This window comes from Cryptomeria japonica, chromosome 9, assembly GCF_030272615.1.
Source record: "Cryptomeria japonica chromosome 9, Sugi_1.0, whole genome shotgun sequence".
Taxonomy (NCBI): domain Eukaryota; kingdom Viridiplantae; phylum Streptophyta; class Pinopsida; order Cupressales; family Cupressaceae; genus Cryptomeria; species Cryptomeria japonica.
The window spans coordinates 381,192,602-381,199,064 of record NC_081413.1 but is presented as its reverse complement, the minus strand read 5'-3'; positions in this window follow the sequence as shown (position 1 = coordinate 381,199,064).

The following is a 6,463-nucleotide window of genomic DNA, read 5'->3' as shown; positions in this document are numbered from 1 at the left end:
TCATCAATGATGCAACACAACACCATGCTACATTAACAAGTCCATATAGTGACATTTTTTAGAATGAAGACAATTATATTTACTTTTCCCTCCAAGAGTGCAAATATTTTTTGTCATATGTGAGCATATAAAGATATCATAGCATATTCTTTCTTAGGCAAGTAAAATTTTGACATGTCAGCAATTGCCTTGAAGCTTTTTTTGCTCCCTTCTTGTTTATAAATGGGAATTCAAGACCAATTGCAAGGGGTTCTGAAAAATTGTATATGGGTTGGTAGAATAACGAGTTCTAAGTGTGAGTAATAGAATATCATTTTGTGTTGTGCAAACTAATATTTTTCATGAATGTACTAGCTATATTGAAGTAATGAATGAATAAGATTTATTTCAAATTTTGTCCTATTTGTGGTTTCTATTTTGTATGAATTGTTTATGTCGAGGATATGAATATTTGTCTCTATAATTTGCATTGTAGATGTGAAGTATGTTGACAAGTTATTTCCAAAGGAAGGATTAAATTCTATGGATGTATTTCAACAAAATAGAAGGCACAATAGTGAACAGTAAGAAGAATTTGAAGTGATTTGTTGACTTGCATTGGTGTCAAGCATTGTTGTAGGGAATTTGAGAAGCTGAGTAGTTAAGAATTCATGAGAATGTTTAGTATTCATAAAATTGTGACTCTATTGCCCATATTAGACACTAGTATATGATAATTTTAAGCTAATTTCAGATACCGTTACAAATATTATTGATCTATTTCCCTTTTCTATTTGTTGGAGTAGGTGTAGGTTAGAATTGGCTCTCAACTAAGCACAAGAGATTGAAATGACTATGAATGGAGCCAATTTGAAGTTAAACAAATGCATTATGGTTAATATTTGTTGGGAGTAATCTTTATTTTAGTAATATTAGTTTATCTTGTTACAAATTCATTAAATGTTTCAAAGGGTCACCTCCCTAGGTCTTACAGAGCCTAAAGTGTAGGAGATCTTCCAACCCTCAATTGAAATCTCATTCATTGGCCATGGATCCAAGTTCCTATTGATATAAAATGGCTCATTCTTTGGTGAATTTGGGAAATCAATTGCAAACACCAATAGGTATATTGATTGGAATGGGGTGGTACATAGTAGGGGTTGCATGGTAAGATTAAGCAATTATTTTCTTATATTAGTGATTGTCTATTTTGTTTGTTAGATAGGAAAGATGAATGTATAAGATCTTTGAATCCTTCCAGTTTATTTAATGTTAGTTAGACCTACATTCTTGTTATTGACAAACATGATGATTATTCTTTTTATTGGAATCATGTTTGGAATATGTGGGATAATCCCTGAATTTAACTATTTTTGGTGGGTTTCTCTTCATAATAAAATTATTATTTCTGATAATTTGAGCAAGAGAGGATTTCAATTTTTTAATAGGTGTAGTCTATGATACAAGGAGAAACAAATACTTTACCATTTGTTCTTTCACTGTGTTTTTATCAGTTAGGTTTGGGAGAGGTGTTGAATAACCTTAAGTTTTATTGGATATATCTTGAGGCTCTTGGATATTTCCCAATCTTGCCACCCTTTTATAATAGTGGTTTTGATAGAAGTTCAGTACAATAGAATATATATCCCCTCCACCCTTTTGGTTTCTTATTTACCACCCAACCAAGGAGTTCCCTTTGAGTGGAGTTCCTTAATTATGGGTCCCCAGTGGGGAGCTATATCTCATGTACAACACATGAAGTCAAAGTATCAGTTTCTTCACCACTAGAATCACTAGTACAACAAGGAAGGAACAATGGTAGAAAAATTGACTAAGAGTATTTTTTTATTATAGAGCCACCTAATAGAAAAATACATAGCAAAGCTAGATAAAATTACATAGGCATATGTGGCTAGCAAAGTCATCATAGATGAAAAAGCTTGTTTGATTGAAGAATATGCTAAAATTCTTAGAAGGATATCAAATAGTGAAGCTAAGGCTATGACTGTTCAGAGGGGGGTTTAAAGATTATAGAGATTAGCAGTCCAAAAAGTATAGATTGAAGGAGACTAAAAGTATTATTGATCTTCTTAAGGATAACCTCTCCCCCTTGGAAGGTTAGAAATATGTTAGATAAATGTAAGACTATGTTGAGAAAATTTAATCATTTGAAAATTAATCATATCTACAGAGAGTAATGAAGTTGTGAATGTTGTTTCTAATATTGGTTTGATTTTTTTGACTTGCAATATTGGATGTTTTCAAATCTCGTTCTTAAAATTAGGGACATTTTGACTAAGGAGAGATTTAATTTAAATTATTCCTCATTAGATGTAGACGTCTTCACTTTCATTACTTGTTAAGGGTGAGGTGAATTTTAATAGTAGATGTAATTGGAATGATTTAGTTGATGTGGAGTTTTATTTTCTCTTAACATGGTTGATGTGGAATTTAATAATACTATTGATTTGGCCCATATGGATTATAAATTGAAAGAACATACAAATTTTGGTGTTAAAATTTGAAAGATTTTAGTATTCATTACATTTTCCAATGGTTAAAAATAGGGGTAATGATGGACATTAGTTCCTTCATGCGGGAATTAATATTAGTTTTAGAAACAGGTCATTTAATTGGGATTTTTTTTAAAAGGTAAGTTTTGTTTATGTTAAGATGAAAGGTGTTTGAGATAATTATGGCAATTGTAGTATGAGTTACTTCTATGCTACCATTTGGAGAAAAAATAGATATTAAGGTGTCATTAATTGTGATAGTAGGTGGAATTTATATGAAAGCATTTGTGAGAGTCAGAACTCTATCTTCACCAAAATTCAAAATTGGAGCTAGGGTGAGAGAACCACTATTTTAAGGGGATTTATATGTTGCTTTGGTAAGGGCAACAATAATAATGATAATATTGGGGCCTGAGGTTATGCACAAAACCATTTCTTGTGAGCCTTAAAGGTAAAAAAATTAAGCTTTAGTAAATATTTGAGTAGGGGGATGCACACCATTTTCCCTTGTGATGAAAGGCTAGAATGATTAGCTAACTTCCAAGTTTGTTAGTTCTTGGGTGTAGGGAGAGTTTATCATTGGTTGGGTGTGGTTTAAAGTTACCTTAGACTTGATTGCAATAGCTAGTGGCTTAACTTTTGATGTGTTAAGAGTTGAAAAAAGAAGTAAAGAAAAGTTTCAAATTTCCATTAATACTTTCTTGAAGGAAGTTGAGAATGCAGAGAAATTTCAAAAAGGTTACAATCAGGAGAACCTTCCTGCATTGTGGGATCTAGTAAACTTGCATGTTATTAAACAGTGTACACTTGAGAGAAGATTAAAAACAATTAATGGGTATCAATTTTCTATTCTTTATCATACTAGACACCAAAAAGAAGAGGATGGAAATTGACCTCAAAACACTAATCATTATCATTGAAGGAATAATGAAGAAGGATATGATGGGAACTAACTTTTCGCATTCAAAATTAAAAAATAAAAACAAAACAAAACAAGAAATAGGGTAAAAACAAGGTCACTTGGGTGGTAAACAACAACAATAAGAAGGTGATGCACAATCAGGAGAATGGTGCTCAGGAGGAATCCCTTGTTTCTTTGGTAGAAGATTAGAACCTTATCGATTGATGTTGGTTTTGACTCTTTGGAGCTATTTTTTGTTTGGTTAGATTTTTTTTGGTTCAGAATGCTACTATTTTGTTAAATTAATCTGAAGTATATGCTTTCTTCATGTCTTCTATCTTTTAATGTTTTTCTTTAAGGTATATTTATACTCAAACTTTTGGGATTAGGTCCCTTTCTCTACCAATCTAATCAAAAATAATTTTACCTCTCCTCTGAGTCTATTGATCTTCAAGGTTGCCCCACCTAAAAGAGGTTTTGTTCCTTTTCAACCTACACCTTTTATACCTATTGTGTTGTGTAGAGTACTTGATTCATCTAAGCCTAAACCTATTACCCTTTAGGCTAAATGTATTACATGTGGTTATCGGGTAATTGAGTATCTATATAATAGAATGATAAGGAATTGAAAAAATATATAAACTTGACAAGTTTTATGTCTCATCAATCATAATTTACCTTTTGCATCAAAGTTGACAACCAAGGGGTACTAAGAGAATAATTTAAATAATTGATATTAGAGTAATCAAGCTAAAAGTTTCTATTTGGTCTTTATTATATTGATTATATATAGAAATGTCCTATAAAGGGAGTTTGAAGTGAATTCAAATGCTCAACCTTACACTATCATTTTAATTAGTCTATTGGTACTACAACACATGATGTTTTCTTTGGCTCTTAGAGGTTATCACATGATAGTGTCATTCTCAATCATTCAATTCTACACATATTACAAGGTTATGGTGATATGAAGATCAAGAATGCATTAATTGACAATGGATCTAGCTTGAATATATGTAATCAATGGTGTTTATAAAGTATTTAGCTTGATATATCAAAATTGAAAAGTAGCAGTTACAATAAATATTTTTGATAATATCAAGTTTGGCAACTATGGTAATTAGCATCTTATTACTTTGGGACCTATCACTCTTGATACACCATTTCATGTGATGTTAGGGGGATTGGTGTAGAATAATATATTGAGACATCCATGGATTCATACAATGAATGTAGTATCATTTAATCTATGTTAGAAGATATATTTCACTTATAATAAGAAAGTATATTATTTGTGTAGATTAATGCCCGTTTATTCATTATCAAATAATTGAGGAACCAAAGAATTTCATTACTTTGACTCGATTAGCAAAATAAATGCCTAAAGTAAAAATAAAATATTTGCAAAAAGGAATATCTAAGGAGAAAGATTCCCCACAGAATTCAAATGTTTATCTTGGAGATGGTAGGTTATTTAGGACTTCACACACTCTTTCATGGGAAAATATAAGATAAATGTTTGATATTTTGATATCTCTCCTTTATATGTGGATCCATTTTCTATCTCCTTTTTATAATTTGAAAGGACTTGTGATCCTAGATTCAAAATAATGTAAATAAATTTAATATAAAAGAATTAAATTTGGACTTCATGATGGTGGTATATTGAGATAGTTCAACTAAATGAAAATTTGGTAAATGAAGGTATTGGTTATTTACTACCACATATTGTTAATGGAATGAAAAAACATACACAAAATAACTTGAGTATTTAGTATTTACAATATGTAGCATAGAAAATGATAAATACTAAGAGGGGGGGGTGAATTAGTATGCCAAAAATCTTTGCACTTAAACACTTTGCAAGACTAACAGTAAACCGGTAAAGCAGTTTAACAGACAAACCGGTTAGCACACATGCAAACCAAATAGCAAATAATGCATTCACCCACAAAAGCACAAACACCATAACACAAGAGATTTTGACATGGAAACCCAAATAGGAAAAACCACGGTGAGATGGAACTCATAAGTAACTATCTGCAGAATAGGAACCAGACCGGTTAAGGTCAGACCGGTTAAGGTCTTACAATGTTCTTTACCAGAACAGATCCTATTAGGAATCTCAATCTCTGTTAGGAGATAAGTTCGATTAAAGACTACCTTGCTAGAGGATTTTAGATCCACAGATGTGAACCACCTTGTTAGAGGATTTACAAGAGGCTCTTGGGCCTACCTGGTTAAGGGCTACGGACTTGTCAAAGATGTGAGTAATCAACAAGTGAGTGATCTAGCAAATAGCACAGACTGCTTAGTTAGATCCTTGATAGCTCGTTCCTAATGCATTCCAGCATTACTTCAGTCTTCTACACATTCATACTCTCTCTAACTCCTCAACCACCTTAAACCCTAGCAACAACTTCAACTATCTCAAATCAAAAAACCCTAGAGATGATGTCCTTATAAAGGAATCTGATTTCATGCCGGTCCAATAGGATTATAGTACAATTTCCTAGGTTCAATGCATCTAGACGTATTATGGTAACACGACACAAAAAGCACCGTTAAAGTGTCAGCACCATCAAACAATCGGTGGATGGTAACTCATCACAAAATGCCGGTTGGTAACTCATCATAGAGTATTACCAGTTCATACAAAATACCAGTTGCCGGTTTGACAAAATGAAGACTGGGAAATATGTGTTCCACTACTTTGATCCTTTATTCTTCTTGAGATCCTCGAACCGTTTGGGGTCAACATATCGCTTCAGATCGGTAATCACTTTCTGCAAAACACCAATAGTCTAAGGACTATAATGCATCATACCGGTTGGAACATGTACCAGTTTAGCTTTAACTTATACATACAAAAATGATCTTAATGCAAGTGTGTGTCCATCAATGACAATCACAACATAATCATCAAAAATACCAACAATCTCCCCCTTTGGCATTGATGGTAACACTTAGGAAATTTTGACATCTAAGTGTTTTACAATAAAAATATGCCAGAAACAAAATTACTCCCCCTAGGCATATACACTACCCCTTTTGCGGAAAATACAGTGTA